This window comes from Haemorhous mexicanus, chromosome 4, assembly GCF_027477595.1.
Source record: "Haemorhous mexicanus isolate bHaeMex1 chromosome 4, bHaeMex1.pri, whole genome shotgun sequence".
In the NCBI taxonomy this organism is placed as follows: Eukaryota; Metazoa; Chordata; class Aves; order Passeriformes; family Fringillidae; genus Haemorhous; species Haemorhous mexicanus.
In genome coordinates, this window is record NC_082344.1 from 580,001 (window position 1) to 604,572 (window position 24,572).

At 49.3% G+C, this 24,572-nt stretch overlaps 1 long non-coding RNA gene across 3 annotated transcripts in view; it reads right to left on the minus strand.

Annotated features, from left to right (window-relative positions):
• Nucleotides 1–24,572, minus strand: part of LOC132325946 (uncharacterized) — a 227,107-nt gene that overhangs the window by 67,001 nt on the left and 135,534 nt on the right. The window lies entirely within an intron of this gene.

Sequence of the window (24,572 nt, forward strand, 5' to 3'; positions counted from 1 at the left end):
CTTGGATGTGGGCCACCAGCACACCAACTGTGCCCCTAATGAACGGCACATGGTACCCCAAGCCATGCACAAAGGACACTTCCAGTACCTGCAGATCTCCAACAGCTCACCTGAGATACATTTGCCATCATAACTATTTTACAGCTAAGCCAGCTGCCCTATTTCACTCCAGCACCAGGATCTTCAATCCAGGTTTTCCAAAAGCACATCAGCCCCTGGGACTTGTAGCCTGCGGCCATAGGCAGACACAGGACTCAGGTTCCTGATGCCATGCAACCTCTTCCACCAGTGGAGAAACTGACCCCTGGCTCTGTGCTGCTGCCAGCTGACAGGGACTCCCAGGTTCCTCTTGCTTGCCCCAGTTTTCCAAAGGCCTCTCCAGCTAGCTGAACCCCATTTAATTTGAATGGCCCTTTAATGCCTGCAGCTAAGCCAAAACGGTAACAAAAAACCCGACCCAAATCAGTGAAGGAAGGACCAATACTCAGGGGAAAAGCCTGTGTTCTCAGCTAAGTGAGGTATCCTGAGAGCACTGTGGCACAGAGGTTACACCGACACATCAAAGAGCATCTCCTCCCTCAGCAGCAGCCGCCGGTACTACAGCAGCATAATGAAGTGCCACTGCCATCACTAGTGACATGACAGACTGCCCTCCATTAATGCACCTGATGGTCAGGCCTGCCCTCTGCTCCTGTCCTTCCACCTCTCCAGTGTGTTCCTGATCCCTGGACTCCAGGAGGCACAGTCCATACATCACACTTCCAGCAGCCCCTCCTCAAAAGGAGCAAACCCCCTGCTCAACTTCCCTTTGGAAGAGATGCTCAGAAATTATTTTGGGAGATATTTGCAAAATGCCTATGTGACTTAGGCAGCCAGTGAGAGGTGTATTTTCAATTCACAAAAAGCTTTTTCACATGTCACTATGGATATATATGGCTAATTAGCAACGTATTGGAGAGCCACAGGAACACATCATTCCCAAACCATTCTGAAGAAACAGCCAGGAAGTTTGCATCCAATTTATGCTGTACTTCAACAGCAAAGAGAAGGCTGCTCCTTACACTCTCCTGCAGATGCTGCTGGGATTGTTTCCGGTTTCCAGGACTCCAGTGACATTCCACAAAGGCAGCAGCCCAAGCAGCCCCATGCCACCCTCCATGTCTGCCCTCCCCATCAAATTGACATGAATTCCATGCCTCCTGCCCTAAGGCTGTGGGAGTGAAGTCCAGCACTGGCCTGTCCTGCACTGCAACAGAGACACTCCGGAGCACAAGAGTTTGGTTTAGTGATGGGATGCCCCACCTTCTGGCAACAAGTTCTCTACTATGGCTCTCCTTTCTTCTCTTCAAATCCCACAGGGATCTTGTGCCAACCTTTTCACTCGGCTTCAGGTAAACAGGTGGATTCTTCCACACATTCCTTGGCAGTGACAAAACAATGGAAATGCCACCAAGCACAGCAACAGCCCCTAAGCCTGCACTCAAGAACATGGCTTTCATGTTTACTTCTTCCAAGGGTTTATCTTAAGCCTCTGAATGAAGGAAAGAAAAGCTGCACGATAAGGCAGGTTATTCTGATTGCATCTGAGTTGCTCTCTTGCTCTTCAAGAGACTCAGAACCCCTGGCCAGCAGGACTTGGAGCTGCAGAGAATCACCTTGTCACATGCAGCCCAGTGCTCTGGGCTGCCACTGGCAGTGCAGCGCCAGTGACCAAAGCAGAGCAGCAGGGCTCGGTAACTCCTAACTGAACCAGCCCCTCCCCTCCCAACGCTGCTCCCTGCAATCCCAGCAGCAACCCCAACACTTACTAAAAATGTGGACCCAAGGCCATGGATAAAGAGCAGAGATCCCCAGAAGGGTACATGGACACTTGTCAGGAGTCTGCCAGCACTCACTGGCGGGCACAGAAGCGGCTGCACTTCCATTGTGAACTGAGGCTACATCAAAGAGAATCCCCCAGCAAAAGGTCAGTGGCTAATCCACTGAGCTGTGGCACAGTGTATCACTCACTCTGCCTTGGAATGACACATGGAGACAAAGGGGAAAAAGAGACAGAAAATCTATCCTGGTAGAAATAACACCTCTGGCTACTGGCTATACAAAGTGCATTTCTGAAAGCCTCAAATCATTCACAAATGATTGAGATGCCTGTGAGGGTGAAACAGACAGGTGAGAGAAAAGCACCACATATCTATATTCGGTCACTGGCAGCTTCACAGAGATGCCCAGCTCCTTTAATGGGAAATGCTGAGCAGGATGGAAAACAAGGACAAAGAGCGAGGGCACAAATGTTAACAGGTCATCAACCCTGCAGATGCTCTAGGGACGCCCAGCCTGTCCAGCCCATGTCTCTGCTGACTGGAACCTGAGTAAGCACCCTGCTTTGCCTATCTGCAGGAAATCCATCTGGCATTTTCTGCTCAGGAAGTGGCACTGGAAATCCTAGATGAGCTCCATGCTCCCACTGCAGAGCTCACGGCCTTGGGGCAGCCTGACCAACCTGCGGGCATGCTTGGCTCCTCCAGCCTCCATCAGGAGTTCATTCTATTCTAATCTACTCTAGAAGCAAGCCCTGCATGCTTTGAACATGTTTCCGACCAAACACAAATATCCAATCCAGAGCAATTTGCCTCTCTTCTGCTGTAACCAGGCTCCCTGGCAGAGCTGCTGTGGCACCCTGGGCTTCACCTGCCCTATGAGTTCAAAGGCTGCAGTAACAACTGACGCCTATTCCACAGCAGCATATTCCACATGCAGGGCAAGCAAATGAGGGAATATTTAACCAGTGCTCCTCCTCTGCCTCACAATTGGATGTGTCAGTTATTAAATTGTGTATGTTTTCCAGCTCTGCAGCTCCTTTCTGAAAGGCCATCACACAGTCCCCATTCCCACTGCAAATTGCTTCATAAATGGCAAGTTAAGGGATAACGTTACATTTCCCATTGCAAGTAGGCATGGCTGCTGACAGACAGGGATAATGTGTTCCACATACAGGTTGTTACTTACTAGAGAGGAAGCTGGCAAGGTCTGTGCTTTCACAAGCCACTGCATACCAATAAATAAACCTGGAGCCAAGTGCTGGAGGCCCTGGTGTGCCCCTGTTTCTCCCACAAACCCAGGGAGGGACTCCTCTGAAGGGACTGGCCCCATCGCAACTCTGCACGGCAGTAAATCCCCACCCAAGCCCCCAGCAAAGCCTCACTCCCTTGCTCACAACTCACCAGGAGGAGGGAAAGTATCTGAGTCCTGCACACACTGACAGGTAAGTTTCTAGGTGAGCTAACCGTGATTAGATCTGACTGAGGTCCAACTTCATTTCTTAACCAGGCTGTGATCTTTATTTACCTGGATGCTCTGCTGCTGCTGTCAGGTGGAATAACTCTGCACTGGGCTTCTCTAAGTCACCAGCAGAGGAATAACTGAAGGGGAGGTTTGCTGGGACCTGATGGAGCAGTTGCGATGCACAGCTCCATCCCCTGGCCTTTACCTCCGTGAATCCTAAAACAGCCTTTAGCCAGTGCCTATGCAGCTAGAGGGGCGAAGGGGGTTTCAGATTTAACAGCACCCCACCAGCAGAGTCCTTTTGGGAGTCAACAGGAACTACTGATCAAAAACGTGGCTCAGCCCTGTGCGCCGGGTGCTCATGCAGCTCGTGCTCCTGTCACAAGCAAGGATGATGTCAGACTCATCCAGCACAGGAGGCTGCCACCAAAGGCAAGGGAACAGCCATCCTCTCTTCTCTTGGGATAGCAAATTTCCCCAGCCACAGAGTGCTCCAGCAGTGTTTACAGCCAGCACAGCTCTGCATTTGGGACATTAAGGGCATTACTCGGCCCATCAGGCACTGCTACAGCAATAAGAAAACAGTGAGTCAGAGAAGCACAGGCGACATGTGCTCCACACTACCTGTCTGGTTCTGCTTGAGATAGGATTACAAAATATGTACGTATGCTGCAGGACAAAAAGCAACCAAAATTACTTCTGTGGAGAAGAGAGGCAGAGGAGGAACTGAAACGTTAATACCTAAAATTTAGGGACCATTCTTTTCCTTCCAGCCATTTTTATATATCAGATCCCTTCCCAGCCCTACCAGCCTGCATTTAGTTTGTGAAATAAAAGGAAATCCCACAAGTTATGGTGCTGATTTAGTTATTATTAGTTATTGCTACTGTTCAGAATAAGCAAAGTGTAGTAAGAAGAGTTGAAGTGCTGCCTGAGCACAGGTGAAGTCAAAGCAACAAATGAGAGATTAGGTGCTTGCCAAAATAATCTGTACAGGTTGAAGGGATGAATTAAATGATCCTCAGCATGGAGGAAGCAGAATTGAGGATACAGAGGTGGGCATTCTTTTGCATTTTTAAGGCCCCCATTAAAAAACAAAGCTACTGTGCCCTAGGGGAAGACCATCTGGCTGCCTGTGGGTGTGTGACAAGTCTGCTCTGTGCAGAAAGGTGCACAGCCCTGTGGAAAAGGGGCCTTTTCTGGTGAGAGAGGCATGGGGAGCAGGAGCAGTGCCAGGGGGGCACATCTGTGTGGGACACATAATCAGCTGGGTGCTCTAGTGTGTGACTCCTCATAAAATCCAGTGCTGGAACAGCTCACACTGCTCCCACCTCCACCCATCTCTTCTGCATCTCATTGGCATTTGAGAACATTAATTGACTCATTATTTAAATTCTTGTTCAAGGGAGGAAGCTGATTAAGGCAGGCAGATGCAGGATCTCCAGACGGCGTTGTTGTCCCGGCCGTTTAGCCGAGTTATTACAATGCTTAGGAGGTAATAGGCAGGAGAACAAGGAACGAGGCCTGGGAAGGGGGGGTCCTCGCAGGATGGGCTTTAACCCACAGTGACACAGCCCCGGCCCTGCCCAGGCTCCAGCAGAACAGCCCAGACATCTCAAACCCAACCCAGCAGCAACGGCTGGTTCAAGACAACCCCTCTGCCTGCACAACAGGTTCGCACAGCCAGGGAGAGGAGGAGGAGCCCTTCCCTGCCCGGCTCTGGTGCAGTGTTCTTGACTGTGCTGAGAGCCTCACTGCTGGTACCTTCGCTTTCAGATGCACAAACATCCATCTGAAGCAGAAAAACATTCCTCATGGAAGTCTTTTAGGAGTGAAAAAGCAGACAATAAAAAAATGGCTCCTCTGGTGCTGTTATGATCTATCACATAAATACAAAATTAAGGATTTGTTAAAAGTCAGATTACATAAATATATACTAAGGTTATTCTAAAAATGCAGATTATTGACCCACTGGAACCAAACAGCTCCTCTGAAGCTATTCAGAAACAGACATGAACCCTTGGAAGCATCCCCATTACCAACCCTAAAGTCCTGCAGCTCCTCCCACAGTGACTTCTACAACGCCTGTAAATGTACCTGTGTGGAGAGCAGATACTGCTGCAGTCTGCTTACTTAGCAAACTGCTCTTCCACTATTTACAAGGAGAATAGGCCAATTCTATCAAAAGGTGGCATAAAAAAAAGACAAGCTAACAATTGCTCTCAAATCCAGACTGCACGTGGAGCCATTTCAGAACCTGATGGGTGCACTGTATTTCCATGGAAACTCAGCCACCCAAAATGTACACACACTTGTGAAGCCAGAAGTAGTCAGAATCTGCCAAGGTAGATTTTGTCCAGCAGAAGGGAGTTAAGCACTGAAAAAAATTACTGTTTTTTCCCCCCAGCATGGTCCAGACACTACATTAACCCAAAGGTTAATCTCTATCCACACCAGCAACTCAGTTTCTCTCCCTGAGACCAATCCTGGCTCTCAATGTTCCCCAGCAGTGTGAGGGATGCCAACTGGACGTGTGTTAGTACCAGTGTGCAAAACAGTGCCAGCAACACTCCTCCAGAGAATCACAGCCCAGGGAACTTGTCTCAAAGAATCCCTTTTCCACTGCACTTCAAAGAATGCTTGGATGCCTGAGGAGAGCTGGGAGAGAGATAGAGCAGGTTTTCAGAGGAAACAAAAGCCAAAATTCCAATTGAAGAGCTAGATCAGATTTCACTGCTGCCCTAGCAGAGTAGCTCTCCTAAGAACATATATACAGGACAGCTTAACAAGTGTGATATGTGTGCCCTGGAAAAGGGGACAGGCAGGCAGGCCTGAAGTGGTAAGAAACAAGAAACCTACCTGAATCTGCACAGTATCTCAGAGGTGCTCAGCTTGTAGTACCTGTCACTGTTTGCAGCTTGAGACTGATGCCATGCTCTACCCTGTTCCACTGCTGACATCTTCACATCCTTATTCCACATCTCCCCTGCCTCAGTGGCCAACCCATGGCCAGCCCCAAAATGGCAGTGGCTGACCCACAGCCTGCCCCCAAAGAGCAGGAACTGATGCAAAAAGACTGCTGAGAGCCACAAAATGGTGGTGGACTGACCCATGTCCTTACACGAAATGGTGGTGACTGAGCCACAGCCTACTGAGAGCCCCAAAATAGATGGATTTCTGTGCGCATATAAGAGGCAGAAAAAAGCCAAAGAATTGATTTTCCGGGACACAGAGAGAGAATAAAGTCAAGTTTCTGTTTACAGTGTTTCAGTCAATTTCATCAGGTATCCTAACACTTCTTCCCGTAAAAGCTGATACCTGTGTATTGAATAAACACTGCAAACAGCAACTCCTATGACTAAGAGACACAGCACTTGGCGTGTCCACTTGGCCTCAGCTTTTGGAAAGGCTGTTTGCAGGATTCCTCCAGCCCTGCCCAGCTTTGCCGTGCTGACACTGACGCAGGGGCTGTGGGAACGGCAACTGCTCTGGGAGAGCGGGAGCAGCAGGAGTTAAGCACAAGTAGTGCTTTAGGGAGAATAAAAGCCGCTGTAAGAGGAAAGCTGGCTGCCTGACAAACACGTTCCAGCAAATATCATTATCTTTAGGGTCTGTTGCTTTACCAGTCAGCGGTAGCTGATAACAACAGACACCACGAGAGTGAGTGGCTGAGGTCAGAATATTCCCTGTAAAAGCCCTGATTTACTTGCTCTCTCACGGTGACCAGCTGAGCGCCCAATCCACGTGCCCGTGCTGCAGGAATGGGAAGACAGACACTCCCTGCCCAACTGCCCCTCTGTGGGGGCACAGGGGGCCTACACCAGCTCCCCACCCCTGGTTTTACCTCCCTTTGAAGCTCAGAGCAGAGGACCAGGAGCTGCCAGCTTTCTGTTCTGCCCAGGGCTGGTGCTGACGAGCTGGGCAAAGGCTTCCCAGGCTCTGGTGCCAGGCAAACCGGTCCCTCCTGGCAGTGCCAGACCAGAGCCCTGGAGGCAGGAACAGAGAGCACGGCGTAGCAGCATTTGCCAGCTCAGAGGCAGAACTAAGGAAAAAACAACCGTTTGCTTCAAACCATGACAAAAAATATCTTGTGCCATACAAAATGTGACAGAAATAAGAAAATGCAGAGGAAAGTGATCCTATAATTTCCAATTTTTGTCCACTCATACCCCTGGTCGATTCTTCTAAAAAGGAGACTTCACAGAAAGAAAAAAAAAAGAAAACCCATCAACCCAAACCTTCTCCAACTAATTGTCAGAATTATTTAGACCCAAAGGAAAAGTCTGTTGTTAAGAACACAAAGCAGGGTAAATCCAGGTAAATGAGTGCTGGGATAAAGTCTGCACAGTCTCAGAGGAATCTCTTCTATTTAATTTGCCAAGACTGCGTCGGGGGAGCTCAAGGAGCAGCCGAGATCCCCAGGCCAGTTTAGGCCAGGGAAGCACCCGTGCCTCAGGTATTGCTGCCCTTACTGCAGAGTGTACCCTGAACTACAGCGGTTCTGTTTGCGGGGAACAACCGGCTGACAGCAATATCGGGACCCTCTGCTTCTGCTGGGGAAAGACAGTTCCTTCAAGTGCTCCTTTACTGATAAAGGCAGACACTGGCCCTTAATTACTGCTTTGGACTGCCAGTGTCCAGAGCCTAGGACTCATTCTTTCTTCTCCACAGAGCTTGTGATATTAGTGTAGGTTTTCCTTCTGTTTTCAATTCTTTGTCCATGACAGATTTCACAGCAGGAAACAGTTCTGTGGCATATGGCCACTAAATTACTGAAACTTCAGAAACTTCTGTCCATGAGTTAATTTTAAAACTGAAGAAACATAATTTTTTTTTTTTTTAAACACTACACTAGACCACATAAAACCCTTCCCTCTTTCCCTAGCCTTGGACACACTCTCTCCTGGGTTGCAGAACCAGCCCTGCCATGGCTGTCCCTGTACAAGGGTGTGAAGCATATATAGTTGGCATAAAGTTCTGTAGATGCATCAAGACTAAGGAGGAACTGGGAAAAAAAAGAAATACATCAAAAAAGGAAACGCACAGATTTATCATTCCAAACCCACAGAGCAACTAGAAAATCAGACAAACTAAAGCCACACATGCTTTGGGCATCTCCAGGTCTCCCTTTGCCCTGTGCCAGGATAGATTCTTCTCATGTCAGCCTGAACACGTTCCTTCTGGAGAGCATGAGACAGCTCTGTAGAACCATGTGGTACAAGTAAATTGCATCTTCAGGCTCTAGCCAAAATACTGTGAAAAAAAGGCTGTCTTGGGTTTGGGTTTTTTAACTTGAGAAAGGAGGAACTGGGCAAACCTAATGATTTCAATGAAGGAGTTTGGGTAGGATTTCTGGTGAGGATACACCACCAGCAAGACAAAGCTTGCAGGTGGCAGGGGGTGAAAGCAGGCAAACACAGCAGCCCTGCCCAGGCTGGGTACATGGGGCTTAAACTGGGCAGAGCCAAGAGCCCTTCTTTCCCAGCCCAGCAAACCATGATGGCAACACAAGAACTGTGAGCCTAGACAAAACCATCCTAAAGCCCCAGCAGAACCTCCCTGCAAGGAGGGAGCTCTTCTGCAAACTAGGAGGCCAATGCTGCTCCCAACACCCTGATTGGATCTGGCATGGTCAAGGTTTCTCAGTGAGAAAATGTACAGCTCCCTAATGCTGTTGACAGAAAGCCACACTCAGACCTTTTCAGAGGCTCTCAGGAGTTATTATCACAGATTAACTATGGCGGGAGCAAAAAGGTTTAAAGTCTTCTTTAGAGTTAGCCTGTGGCTCTAAATTAGCAACTTCTCTCCGAAATGATCAATTGAGTCACAGGCGTTAATGAGTCCGGCTTAGCCAGGAGGGGTGAGGAAAGAGGGAGAAAGATCTAGAGCCACGGCTTTGCAAAAAGGCAGTATGAAAATCTCAGTAATTTTGAAGTCAAACTGTGTTTTAATCAGTGCCTCCCAAATCAGATGAAGAAGCTACACTGTGACTTTCCCAGCTGTAAAAAATGGAAGTCTGGTTTCACATTTGCATGATTTTGAAGGTCAAATGCCTGCTATCCAAGTCTTACTGATCCATATGGACTAGAAATGCCACAATATGCAATCATCATGAAGGCAGATTGTCTCCTGTAAATCTGTCCTTTTTGTAACACATTCCGAATGTACCGTATTGGATGGATTATAAATCCATTCAGGAACCGCAGACACTGCTGTACGGAGCGGCACCGGTTTGTGGGAGGGATATGCGGGATGTGGTGTGCGTGTGGCTCCGGGAACGGCAGGGACAGATGGCCCAGGCCTGCCCTCCCCAGAGTCAGCGGGAGCGCTGCCATCCCCTGCACACGATGGAAGCCTGCGTTTGGGCAGAAAGGAGCCTTTCTTAGCACAGGGCTGAGTCAGCCCGCATCTAGGAATGAAAACCATTGGAAAAACAGGCAGGCAGGGCTGTGGGAGCCATCCCCTGAAGGGAGCAGGCTGCTATTTGTCTCCCAGCTCCACACTGAACGGTCTGGATGGAGCACGGGGCTAGGGAGCAGACGGCTACAATACTCTGCTCCATTCCTCAGACAAGGGAAAGCACAGGAATGCTGCTTCACATGAAACCAATAGCCATTACTCCCAAGTTAGGGACTTCAGAACAACATGCATCTTCCTTGAAGGGAAGGGCTGGGTGGTCCCTGCTCTTTCCCGCAGCCTCTGAGCACATGGCGCTTCCCTCTCTCCATTTTAACAGATCCCTTTACACGTTGCCATTTTTTCTTCCAGCACATGCAATTGAAAAGAGACATATGGAGACCAGCATGCAAACCCTGCAAACATTTCAGCTTTGCTTCAAAACTAATGCTAATCCATTTTTTTAAACTTCTTTTCTTCCCCCCATTTCTGCTACCTCTGGAGCGAGTTCTCAAGAATCTAGGGGGTAGTTTAAGGCAACACTGTAATTCTCAGCAAGTGGCAGTGTGCCTGCCCACCAAACATTCTTCCTCTTGTCTTCTTTTTTAAACACGTGCAGACACAGGGCCACCATAGCATTCCCACAAGAGCCTGGGAGCTGCTGGCGGGGAGAGCTGGGAGCTGCACATCTGGGAAACCACATCCTGACAGCAATCCACCCAGAGCTGTATCACACAGCAGTTCCCCTCTTTTATGCCGGTGTCAAGGAAAAGCCCCTGCTGCAAAACCCTGCTGCAAGCCTGCGCTGAGCATTACCTGGGAATGAGGCAGGCACGAGCTGAACAGACCTTTACAACAGAACGTGCATCTGCCAAGACAGAAATACCCGGCGAGCTTCTGGTGCTGGCAGCGTGTCAGGCGCGCAAGCTGTCTGCGCAGCAGCTCCCGACGGGCTTCCCGGGCTCCGAGTGCGGGTCCACGCTGGCCACGGGGCCCACGGACCACATGCTCCCTATCCTGCCACCCGAGCGTGCACCAGATCAGCAGGGCTCCGGGCAACAGAAACCCTTCCAGGGCTTTCCGTGCAAACGCTCTGCAGCAGCACAGAGCTGCTATTCCCCCTCTCACTCTCTCTCTTTTTGTTCAGTTGCCTGGCATCCGCTAACCCACAAGCTGCTGTTTCCCTTTCCAAAGAAGCTCTGATGGGTGGAGGGCCAGGAAAAATTAGCCCAACTGATGAATGCAATCTCGACAGAAAATATGTTTTTTATCAGAGACCACATGTTGCCAACAGCAATTAAAGTAAAACTGGGAGATTTCATCGGATATAAGCCTGCATAAAAACCCCCTGGACCCACTGATCAGGTGTCTGTCGGCTCAAGAGGATTACTCGGTGCTCCAGAGCCTGCTGCCACGGGGAAGGGCAGACAGGGCCCAGGGAGGGTGCCAGGAATGCCCAGAGCAGCACGCGTGCTCACTGGGAGCCTGCTGCCCACCCGGTGCTGCGGCTAGGAGGGTGCTCCCAGGCCTCAGAGAGAAGCACTTGGAATGCCAGCCACGGCATGGCAAAACCTGGCTCCAAGGTATATTTTACTTACTGGCCTTGCCTACAGCCCAAGGAACGAGAACAAGTGACGAGAGAGCATCAGAGCTCCAGCTGACGAGGACTTTGCCTCATTAGTGCCATTTGCACTATTTGTGTCACACTCCTGAACTGACAGAGGCTCGGCCTGTCAGCCATGAGAGCTGCTGAATAAATCACCACAGCTGCCAAAGGAATAACAGGAGTAAATGGCTCCAGCATCCATCTGAGTGTGTGCAGCATGTGCAGCAGGCAAGCCCTGAGAGACCTTGGTGGACGGATCTAGAGAAGAGATAGCAGTGTGGATAATAAAGGATAAGGGGATGATGCAGTGGGCAAAAAATAAGGAAGACGGGTAGGGCAGGAGCAGCTGAGGGTCACTGAGCACTTTCCTGGGAAGCTGAAACCAAGAGGATTCATTTTTTGAATGGATGAACCAGGGGAGGACAGCTCCTGGTACCTAACTAGAAATAATTTTAAAAGCCTCTATATAAATGGTTATCATCATGCCCTAACAAACCACTTATACCCCACAGGTCTACTTGGGGTACATCATCACACTGAAGCCCATGCCAAAGTCAGAGCCCTCTATTTCCATGAGTCAGGTGTTTGTTTGACTTCTGGGCCAGCAGACTTTCAGATAAGAAAAACAGAGCAGGATTTGAGAACTATCCTGGGTTTGCAAGGAACAAAGTTCATCCGTCTCAGGATTTCAGCCTGGACTGACTGTAGTAAGATTCTACAGTGACCATCAGCACGCACCAGAGAAGCCAGAAAAGTTCATTCTTCAGACTGGTATATGAGATCATGTGATGAATTTATGTCACTCTGCATACATGCAGAGGTAACTACACTCGTGTACACACAGATAGACCCAAATTCAGCCAGCTGGGGTGACAGCCAGCTCAGGTGTCTTGGACACAGACATCTGGGAAGGTTGCTACAGCAGCACATCCCACAGGGCTGCAGCACTGGGCTACAGGGACATGTCCTTGGTGCAGACCCAACCCCAAAACTCTGCAAAGCCACTATTCCCGAAAACCAGCACCTCTCCCAGAGTCAGCACTGCTCCCACCTCACAGTGTCCTCTTGTTGTCCCTTATCACTTACTAGAACATTTAGTAAAAGGATAAATACCATTAAAAAGCTGCTGTACATTAGACTGCAGCGTGGCTGTGTGAGAGCCAGGCTGGGGCTGCCACCAGAGCACCTGTCGTGCTCCTCCACAGGCAGAGCCACTGGAGCTAGGAATCTAGGAGGCCCCACACCTTTCAGAGCACAGCTGGATATTAACATACGACAAAAAAATGCCTGCGTTGCTGCCTGTGAGCCCTGATAATCTGTGACCAGCAGTGTCACAAGCGATGATTTCAGCACTGCTGGCACGATCTGCTCTCCCAGGCGCGGCGCTGGAACCTGTGCCACAAACCGGCGACGCTCTCACGGCTGCGCTCGTCCCCACCAACAGTGACACCAAGTGACATCTGCATTTGGCCCATAAGCAGGGCAGTTCACCTGACACAGGGTGGCCCAATTACTGCTAAAGACCTTGTCTCTCTGATCCGGAGATGGCCCTGGATCCCAATACAGCTCCCATTTAAGACTATTACAGAGGAATCAATCACCTGTCCAAGGGAGCAGCACAGAGAGCCTGGCTGTCAGGAGAGGCTGCTCCTTGTGAGCAGTGCATCAGGCTCTGCCTGGAGAGTGGAAGTGACAAAGAGCCAGGCTCAGCGGCCAGCAGTGACCTCCAGCGAGAGCAGTGGCAGCAGCTGAGTTGGGGAGGCAGCAAGGGTGCCACAGGGAGTGCAAGGAGAAGCCCAGGAGAACCCCCAGAGCAAACAAAGCCTTCTCCTCCTGCCTGTGTGCAGTGAGTGCCATGCCGTCCTGGCCAGCCTGCACTGTGGCGAGTCTGGGCCACAGGGGGAAGGGGCACCAAGGGCCATCCTGCTTCAGACGTTCACTTCTGCATCTGTCCAGTGGAAACAGAGATACAGGCAACCATCTCCTTTTGACCCTCAGTACCACCAGGTTCTGGAAAGGAAGTGACTGTGTTTGCAACTAAACAGCATAATTTTGTCAGGTGGGTGGGCCATTTGTTCTGAAACACAAAGGCAGGGAGAGGAGGTTCTGGTTTATGTAAGATACCTGCCTTGTTCCCAGTAAAACAGCCAGCCCCACATGAACACTGGGCACCAACTGCACTGGCTTGTGTTTGTGGAGAAAGCAGAGAGCAAAAGGGTTAAACAAAATCTCTGTATGGTCAGATCTAATTTAGCATCCTGATGCTGATCTAGAAGGGCAACTGCAAAGTAAATTAATAGCGTTTCTGAAAAAACCAAACAAACCACCATTTAGGGGTTGTCCATAGGAATGGAAACAGGGTACCAATACTCTGATGGAGATATCAAAATGATTACCTACAAAATGCTCATTTCTGACATGCCTGTAAAAGACATTCATTCAGAAAAACCCAGGGAATGGACACAGAGATGAGCACCAAACAGCAGCAGTGGATCAAACCACTTCCTTTGATTCTAATAAGTCAGGAGCTCAGTCCTGATGAGTGTTACACAACCCTCAGGAATCCCAACATCTAGGAAAAAAATTCAGGAGAGACACAAGCCCAACATCCTTTGCCTCTGATGGACTCAGAGTCCCCCAGGTCTGTGATCCTCAGATGCCTCCATAAATGCTAGAAGCACAACATGACAGCTGAGGGTGACACAGTGCAGGAGGCCATGCAGCAAGGACAAGCTGCAGGATGAAGTCCACCCTCCATGGCAGGAGTAATTCCTTGCACTAGAATTCAATTCAGCTCCTCCAAACATAATGGGAGCCAGTGTGGGAATAAAGGGAGCCAAGCTGGGAGGAAATTTAGTGTCTTTGTTATTAACTGGGGGACAGTGAGACCACTGGGACATGCAAGACCGGGACAGCAACGTGCTGCTCCTCCCTGTAACTCAAGAGTTAGATATTTATTTTCCCGGAAAGACCTCTAAGGAGCTGGGGATGCTACACACTACTCTTCATTCTCCACATGTTCCCACAGCCTTTTCCCAGGCCTGGCTGGCCATCCAGTGCACTGCGACACCACTCCTCCCCACAGGGCTCCTGGGGGAAAGAATCAGGAATACAATGAAGTCCTGGGGGCAAATCTTTTCTGGGAGCTAAGTTGTGGCTCCACTGGGAGGGATGCAGCGCCCAGCAGGCTGGACCAGCAGCACTGACATGAATGCAGCCAGGCTGATCCATATATGAAGACAATTTGGGCTGCATTTTATTCATAACCTTCAAACCTTATAGTGAAAATGTTTTTAAAGGGAGAGAAGCCATGTGGAAGCAGCCACCATCCTCCCTCCATAATAGAAGCCATGACATTAGTCCAAAGAGCAATATCTGATGCACACAAAGAAATGCTCCAGAAGAAATGAACTTGGAATACCCTTGGTCATGTCCTAAACCACAGTTGCAGATAAAGTGAGTCTCTGAGAAAAACCAGACAGCATCCTCCACCATACCAGCACAGCGGTCAGCAAGGGCGGACAAGTTTTCATGGTCTTAAACCCCTTATTAACCAAAGTATTATTTCCTTTTGCGTCCAGCTAAGTACCTTATTCTCATTAAACCTCTATTTCACATGCTGGAATCTCAGCGGCCTGGACTACTAAATTCCATCTGATGCTTCCCAAGAAGCTGGTCAGTGCTCTGCTTTGGGCTCAGTCCCATTCAAGCACAGGCACTAACAGTCTGCATCTTCCCGAGGAGCTGGGGCTTGCTGTGTTACCATGGCAGTGGGCTGGTGTCGGAGCTGGGGGTGGTTTGCGCTTGCCTGGATGCAAAGTACTGGCAGATCACCAAGGGTTAGCGACCAGGGCCCATGGAAAAGGCCAGGGTGACAGTCCAGGCATGACAACAGTGATTCCATGGTTTATGGCGACAACACTTCAACCTCTGCCTCTCACACCCCCACTGCAGTCGGGCTTCCTACAGTCCCAGGGGACCCTGGTTCTGCTGGACACAGCTTGGCAGAGCCCTTTCCCAAGCTAAGTCATCCCTAGCTGGTGCCAAACTGTGCACCCACTGTGGGACATTCCACGACAAACACTAAGAAAATTTATCAGAATTCGTGTAATTACCTCTGAAAATTGTAACTGACATCTAATTAATTTTTCATCTGCTTAAGTGCTGGGAACACAACAGGCCACCACCATCTAATGGTCTGATTCCACTATATCCAGCCACGGAAAAATCAGGAAAAAACCCAGGCATGACTTACACCAGAACACGACCAGCCTTTCCTCGTCCCCTCTCACCTGGGCAACCGGGCACAGAGTGGGCCAGAGCTCCAGTCACAATGAGGAAAGGAACAGGAACCGAGACCTTTGTCAGAGCATACATCGCAGTCAAGATGGCCATTATAAACAGGGTCACCATAGGATGTCAGAGAGCTTCAACCCATACAGAGTAACACCACATCACTTCAGAAGGCTGCAGGCATTGGCCCTTCTTGCTCTTTAGCCCAGCCTTTTATACCCTCACGGTTCATGCACGGCACCTGTGTGCCCTCTGCTCCCTGTGGTGACTGGTCAGTGCTCCTGGGCACTCCATGGTTCCTTACCTTCAACAAGGGTCACCTGCTGCTCACAGCTGTAGCCAGTCAGGGATGAGGCTCAGCAGCCCCACTCCCAGTGCCACAAACTGTGTGCCTACAGACCTTCACCAAGTGGGACTCAGTTGTCAGATGGTGCCAGGTCACTGCTCTTCCCAGGACAAAGGTCCCTTTGCACTCCAGCATTTCAGATCACTTCCCATACACAGACACACATGGGAATTGATACCCGTGTCCCTGAACAGCCACAGAAGGGATTCTCTTACATGGATATTTGTGAACACTTTCCTTCCTGAGGCTGTGATGGAATTACAGGTGCTGTGGGTACCTGCAGCACTCCCTTCCTGAGGTCCTGGATACCTACTGTGTCCCTCACAGCTCCAACCATAGGACACAGTAGGGGAATGCAGGGAGCTTACCATGATGTTCCATGATGCCTTGTGCTGGAGCTGCTCAGGAAGGGACTGGGAGTTATTTCTGGTTAAGCCATAGGTATTTTCAGGGACTTGCAGTTGCTGCAGGACACCTGATCCCCACTCTGGCTTTGACAATTCAGCCCCTTTCCCTGCAGGAATAAAATCTGAAATCCAATCCAATGTGGTGACAACCCCAATTTTCTGCCTATGGGACAGAGATGTTGCTAAGCTCTGTCCTGGGCCTCTTCATACACAATCTATATTCACTTCCCAAAAGATCCTAGACAGCTTGGAATAATGAGTCCAGGCTGCTCGGGGTCCACGGGACTCCTTGGCAGATCGGGTTGTTCTCAGGTGTTACGGGAGCACTCCACAGGTAGAGACTGGAGCTAGGACTGCCCATGGTGTCTGGGATGCTGTGGGTGCTCTGGTAGCCTTTGCCCATCCCTGTACAGCCCAACTCAAATTACAACCTCATTCCACTTAACGGGGCCTTGATGGCAATTTCATTACTCAGAAAGTCACATTTATTAGTCCATTGTAATGTGTTGTGATTGTAACTCTAATGCTAATAGGAAGAAGTTTAACCTCATTCCATTTTCCATACAGTTAAAAACCTGGTTACAATGGTCATAAATCAGGGTTTCAAATGTCATAAAAGCAGAGTTGCAGCTTTACACTACGCGTATCTTTTTTTAATCTTTGCATTTCATATTAATCTCAGATCCAGTCTTTCACAACTCCACTTACAACCCACATTTTATTTAGATTATCATTATGATAGCAGAAAAAAATCCTCACCCTGCATATAATTTGCATGATTTAGGTAGACTGTGTTTTCAATTACATTAATAACCTAAAATGAGGCACACTGATTAGAACCCTTTCTCTCACTTAGAACGAATATTTTCATTAGTGATGTCTTTGGAGATGCCCCTCCTTCCTCAGCATTCCACACACACAACATGATGGATACTGTAAGGGAAATGTTCCCTAACTTTGATGCCCAGGGATCCTGCTCTTCATGGGAAGCCAGAGACAGAATGGAAAGACCCTACAGAAAGACCCTGCATCTAGGCTGGAACTCCTCACCTCATCTCTTCCTTTCAAGGGCACATCATTTCAATTTTTTCCTCAAATATTTTCAGAGATGCTTCTTAAAAAATAACTACTTTTGTCCTAAAGGCATTTCAATGCAATCACAGAAGGTCTGGATCCAGAGTGCCTTAGGCTGGCTTCTTTCCTGGTAACCCACAGATTTTAACAACAAAGAACATGCACTAATCACACCAAAAAGTTGAGGTTTGAACTGAGACAAGAGGACCCTCAGCTCCAGTCTGCAGAGGAACCATGGCTCTGGAGGTTGTGCCTCACTGATCTTACAGCCTTGATAGTAAGTTTATCTACCACTGCACAAATGACAGCCATAATGCCACGCCATGCCAAGAAAGAAACGAAGAAAGAAAGAAGGGATTGTATCTGAAACCTTTTCAGTTTGGTCTTCACGATCTCAGGTGAGCTGGAAGGTAGAAAAGATGGCACACAGTAAGCACCTGTTAATCGCAATATTCTTTTCTCATCAGCTCAAAGCCTCTGCAATGCTCTGAGGCAAGACACCAAGAGGAGTGTTCCAGTCCTTGGCTCCCAAAGCCCGAGCCACCAGAGCTCTATGTAATGCCTACTCACAGTCCCCACTGCCAGAGGTGGAAGCAGGAGGAAGGAAATGCCGCTCCTGGAGACCACAGAAGGGGAGAGAACATAGGCACATTCTCCTGCTGTAGCCACCCTGCAGGCTGTGAATTTGGGTTAGAGGCAGAAATGGACATGCACTTGGCATCTCGAGCAAGGCTTTGCTTTAAAAGGGCTCCCCATGCACGCCCCGAGACAGACTGACAGACCTGTCACAGCCAGGCTTCCTTGCACAGCTGGAGAAGGGCTGTCAGAGCCAGAGGTGCAATGCTGTGCTCTCCTCCCAACCACTCTAGCTGCCGTGGGGCTGTGGTCAAACCCAGAGCCCCAGATGGACCTGCTGGAACCTGAGGGCATGGGCCTGCAGAGCCACAGCTTGTTCCTGGTGCCGCCACTGCCAACAAACCCATCTCTGCCTTTTCATGCTGCCCAGGGAGGGCAATGTGGATCCTTAAATATTTTAAGTCCAGGGGCAGTGGGGAGGGACAGCCAGGAAGGGAAAGCACCTCAACCCACTGCCTTGTCAAATGTGGATGCTGGCACGCTCCCACAAAATGCCTGACGGGTCCGAGCCTGAGGCAAAAAGCTCTGCCCAGCCCCCATGGCAGCTGTTTATCTGCTCCATAGATGTGGGAGGACTGCTATTCCTGCCTCCACAACCCTCCACTCCATTGCCAAGGGGAGCCTTAGCTGGGAATTGGACTCCAAAACACATGCAGCACAAACCCAGCGGCATCTGTCTGTGCTCTGCAAAGAGACTTCTGAGAGTAGGGACCTCCCAGCCCTCCTGTCCCACTCAGACACTTGCTCCCTTTCTGCATCCCTCCCTCCAGCTCTCCTGGGATCCATCTTGCCTCCACCCTGCACAGGCAGGGATGATGCAACAGGGATGGAGAAACAGAGACCTTTTCTGAACCAATTCTCTTCCCTCCCACCAGCCCTGGTCCCTCCTCAGGAGTTTTCAACCAAGGCAGCAGCAGCAGCATCTGCTTTCAGAATAGCCTGACTTTGCTCGGTCTCAGGGTCTACCCAACACCTTGGATCATATCTTAGACACCCGCAGTGTTACTTGGACAAATAAAACAAGGAACCTCCTTCCCTAAACCAAATTTCTCCCTGTAGCTTTAGCTCAGAGGGCTTTCACTGCCTGCTCTTGCCTGTGTTCTCCTCCAAAATCCCACCTAGCCCCAGCACTGCACAGGCCAGGCCCGTCCCTCAGCCCCTTCCATGTGCCACTCTTCCTCCCAGGCTTCAAGTCTCTCTCGACAAGGAAACCAGTTTGGCTCTCTAGTGAAGGGCATCTGAGCCCTTCTCAAAAGTTCTCCCACACCCTCCAGCACAGAAGTAGAGTGGAGCATGGAGCACAATCCCAGCTGTACAGAAACAGACAGTTGTGAAATGCCCTCTGACAGTGGGCACCCTCAACAGATTGGTTGGGTTTGTGACAATCCTGCAAGCAAATACTGCAGTGCGTGGAATAGAATGCCAACGGCCCATGAACTGTGCTCTGTTTCTGCTGATTAAACATCTTCTCCTGCATCAGGCAGAGCAGACCTGGGAAATGCGCTGAGCCATCAGCCTACAGACACTTCTGAGATGACAAACCAGAGGTGCTGATCCCTTCCCACAGCCGACATCACACAGGGACACCACAGGGCCATGAAAGGGCCTAACAGAGCTGTCCCTACCAAGATACCAAGATGTCACAGGCAATATACAGGGAAGGAAATATCAAAGCTATTTATTTAGAGGGAATTTTATCCTGCTCTGAAAGCACCTTCACCACAACAGGCACAGCACAGAGCAGGGTGACCATCATGGGTCGGTGTTTGAGCTTAAACTTAATGTACTGCTTCTACCTAGGTTGTAGATGAACATTCCTAAAGATCCTTCTCTCACACAGTGTTATGGAGAGGGAAGAGGGAAAACGGCAAATACTCACTGGGGATTGCTGGGCACGTGGTGCCATCAGCAAAGAACCCCCTCACTTCTGCCAGGCTACCAGCGCAGCCCAGCCCTTCCCTCCCCTGCTCACACACACTCACATGGATCCAGATGCTTGATGCTGTCATTCCTCATTGTTCTCAAACCAACCATAATATCAGATGATATCAAAACACAAGGGCTTGGAGGATTTCAACCCACTCAGCAGAAAAATGGGTGTCCAAATGCTGTGTGCTTACACATATTTCACACTCTGGACTATCACAGCTGCCTTCAACATTTCCTGTCCTTGATAAGTCTCAGGCTTGGCTTATTTTCACCTCCCAATTCCACTCTGATTTGCATTTCTACAGTGGCTACTTACTAACATCAGCCGTACTGAAGAGCAGGAACCCAAGCTCAGCACACCCTGAGCCAGACTCCAGTGACAAGTCAGGCCAAAATAAGCAGCAAGCAAGACACGTCCCCTATGATTTTTGGTCAAATCATAAAATCACAGCCAGACCCTTTCCCTAGAGCCAGAAATCCCCCCTTTTCGTTGCCATATCATGGCTCTCACTCTCAGATCAGACATGATATTTAGGAGGCCTGCACATAGGCATAAAACAAACGAAAGTAAAACCCACAGAAATAAACTTTTTAAGCATCCTAGAGAAAATACCCCCAAGCAAACCCTATCCACATGTGGGCTGGGAATGTCAGTTCAGGAACACTTGCTGGGTTATCCAGACACCATTCATTCAGCTACTCAGCTGCTTAACGACATGAGTCCTTTCTTTGCACAAGAAGGAAGAGCTGTACCACCTACACTCTACTGCCCCAGCCTAGGATGTGGAGAGCCCATAAGGCTTGTATCTCACTGCTTTTGTTACAGTGCAGTTTTGATGCACGCTGAGTAGCTGCTGCACAAAAGGTCCATTCTCCATCCAGCACTGTACGCCAAAGGTAAAACACCTGTCAGAAGGCTACCAGCAAGGCAAAGGAACAGGGTTACTAGAAAGCAAACTTGTGCTTACAAGTGAAGCAGGGAAAGAGACCTACTGCAGGTTCAGCACCCTCTGCAGTCCAGCTGGCACCCACCCTGGAAATGCAGCAGATGAGAAGCCCAAAAAACTGCCGACTCCAATGCCAATTGCTAAGGAAGGAAATTTCCTTTTCTCCTTCCTCACAAGAGTGTGCAGTAAACTCGCTGCAGCTCTTTGTCCTTGAACGTCAACACCAGAAGGGAAGACATCTTTAAAGAGAAGTTATCCCCCAAGTTCACAGCTGATATTCCTTTCTTATTTAGGGGAGTCTCTGGGGGCAGGACTGTACCAACAGAACTGGGGTAGGACAAGGTAAAGGTGGGGCCTTGTGCTACCCGTTACCGGATTTTGGTGGGGGACCACGGGAACTGACACAATCTGTGCTCATCCAGTCAGTAATATATTGACTCCAACATAACCAAGAAAACACGAACTAGGCAAGATATAGAGGCCCTCACCATCTTGTCACCCTCCAAATGGGAGAAGCACAGTTAACAGCACTAGAGAAATGTTTCCTATTTGATTTTATTAACTGATTGACATGAATTAATGCATTGGGATATTTGATTGTGTCATAAAATGTGTATATGAACATCATGATTCAATTTAATGTACCCATTACTGCTTGATGTGCCATTATATTAGACTAAATTAAAAGAATTTTATGGAAAAAAAATTACAATTAAAGACTCAAAATTGATTACATTCATAACTTAGAGGATATTCACTTCTATTCATGTTTTGAATAATGACAATAAAAGAACCAGAAAACAACACAGACCATGGAAAGATGGACAAAATAAAGTGCGGCAGAGATAAACAGAACAAACGGAATGAGGGGTCCATAAAACCCCACCTTCCCAGAGGCTGGGAACAGCTGAGCACAAATCATCAGCACAGCAACAGTGTCTTATAGGACAGCAGGAATTTTGTCAAGACCGCAGGGCAGCCCAGCTAAAGGAACACAGAGGCCCACACATTTTCCAAGCTCTCCTGGGGGATCTCTGCTGGAGTTTGCCCTGTGTGAGCAGTGTCCCTGGCAGATAGTTACAACCCTGGAGCACAGCCCAAGTGTTTCACCCTGCTGTACAACTCAGGCGCTAGGTGTCTGTTCACCTGCTCCTGTAAGGCTGAGTAGTGCTCTGTACCCACCCAGAGGTGTTTGGTAGGTGAGACCATCTCAGGTTTCACCTATGTCCTTGTGCTGCCAAGCAAAGGGATCCATATCGCTCCATGGCACGGAGCCAGGGTACAACAGTTCAGTTCACTAACTCAGGCCTGTCTTGGGGACCTGAGCAGGAAAAAGAGACAGGAGTTGCCAAAGGGAAAGGACTCGGCCAGAGGACTAAAATCAGTCGTGGGTAACGCTGCCTGGCTGGGGCTTCCTGAACTTCCCCTTTTTCCCTGGGAAATAAGAATGGTACTAAGAAACCCCAAAATATTTTTGCAGAATACACAGAAGTGACTCTGGAAAAGGGGTCTGGACTCCAGACAATCCAGAATTACGATTTAACTGGTACAACTGAAGCCCGGCCTGAGTCATGCCTCACCCTCTGTGGACTCAAGACTCTGAGCAAGAACTGGGAATGTTCCTGAGCAGTGAGAAGGTCAAGAGCACCTCATTTTCCACTAAATCAATACCCCAAATTATCCCACAAAATGAGCAGCATTTTAAGATCCGCAGCTCTTTTTCTCTTGGGAAAGAAGAGAATGACCAGCTAGATAGGATATGCTAACTAGCCAGTTCAGTCTGGGCATCAGACACCGGGGCTTCGGAAAGACAGGAGTTGGACTTGTGGAGACGTGCATGAGTAAGTAGCGAGGGCCTTGCGGAATATCCGCTTGAAGACATGCCAGCAAGTAAATTGTTGGAGAAAAAAAGTACAACGCATGTCAGGTTTTTAATTACATGTCTATTTTCCCAACAAAGAAGTGCAATTAAAGTTAATCATGTCTATTATATTACACAATGCCTCCCTTCCTAATGGAACCAGGCCTGCATGAAGGAAAAGCACATTAACACACAAACGCTGTTCGTACACAGGGATGTTTTGCACCCTGAACACACTGGGACACAGCCGTGCTCAATTACCCATCTTCCGCTCCAGCACACTGCTCCACCCATGTCTTGGGGAGTGGCAGGAGGGGGAGCAGGGCTTACTTACAAACCCCGGCCGCCCCAAAGATGTGATGGATGGGCCCACACGTCCTGCGAGCACACAGGAGGGTCCCTGCCTGCCTGTGCCGCCTTCCCCCAGCGCCTGTGCACAGCCCAGGCCTCGAGCAGGGACGCTGCAGGGCTCCGTCAGCCTCAGGCTCAGGCAGGCAATGCACAGGCTGAGGAACAGCAGCAAAGCTCAGAGCCCTCTATCATCAGCGAGCCAGCGCGGTCTGACGGAATCCGAGGGACACCCAGGTAGCAGGATAAATTTTGCTCTCTGGTGTCAAGCCAGAGTAGTGCAGTTCATTATGGGATTTAATCCCTGATTCAGCAGGTGTAAATAAGAGCAATTTGACTTCTTTCCCCCTGCAATTACCAAAATAGTACTTCCTGTTTCAGTCTCATTTTATAGCCTTCTGTGGCTGCTGCCATCACTGTCCAGCTCTGCCTTTACACACACGTGGTGCCTGAAAGAAGCACTCAGCAGCTGGGAGAAAGGAGGCAGCTCTCAGAACCGGCAGAGCCAAAGCCAGTGCCCATGCATCTCCGTATCCACAGTGATGGCTGTTCCTGCAGCATCCCAGGGCAGCTCCCATACCCTACAGCGTCCAGCAAGGCTGGGGTAGCTCTGCCTAGGGCAGCTGCAGGCACTGATGCCTGGGATGGAGGATACCTGAGAGAAACAAAATCAATGGCAGCACTGAGCCCTGCAGCAGACACCACCTGGAGAGCCTGTGCATGCCCAGTTCCCTGGCTGCTGAGGGTCTGGCCTCCTGGCAAGGAGCAAAAGAGCTCAGGACGGACACAAACGTAAGCAAGGTCCATGCACATTTCCACGCAGTTTCCAGGTTCTTTTGGCAAAGCCCCGTTCCAGCAGCTCCTTGGGTGCTGCAGAGCACTGCCCCTGCATTTCCAGCACCAATCCAGCCACCAGACCAGGATGAGATCAATACACCCTGCAGCACAATGCCTACAAAAGCCTGCTGAGTCTCACAGCTTTGCCCTCAGACAACTCTTCCTAACAACTGATTCCAGTACCTTGCTTCCCAAGTTTTTATTTTAATTTTACTTTGATGGCTTGGCAGACTCGTTTCAGGCTGGCAAACCTGAGTAAATCCAGTGGAGCCATGACAGCTCAAACTGCTCTTGCTGTGCTGATGAACCAGCTTGGACAAAACCCTGAAGAAGCAAATAATTTGCAGAGAAAAGAAGTTTTAATTTCAGCCAAGTCAAAGCAAATAACCAGTGCAGGGCATCATTAACAAAGCTGTCTGAATTTAATTTAGTCTTCAAAACAGCAATTTCTAAAAAACTGCTGTGATATCAGAGAGGAGGTATCAAGGAGAAGAGGAAGAAGGGAGGAATCCAAATTCAGTAATTTTTTTTTTTTTTTGGTGAGCACCTCCAATAGCAACCAGTCTCCATCTTGCTCAACCCAAGTCAGACTTATTAATTTTCTTTGCTA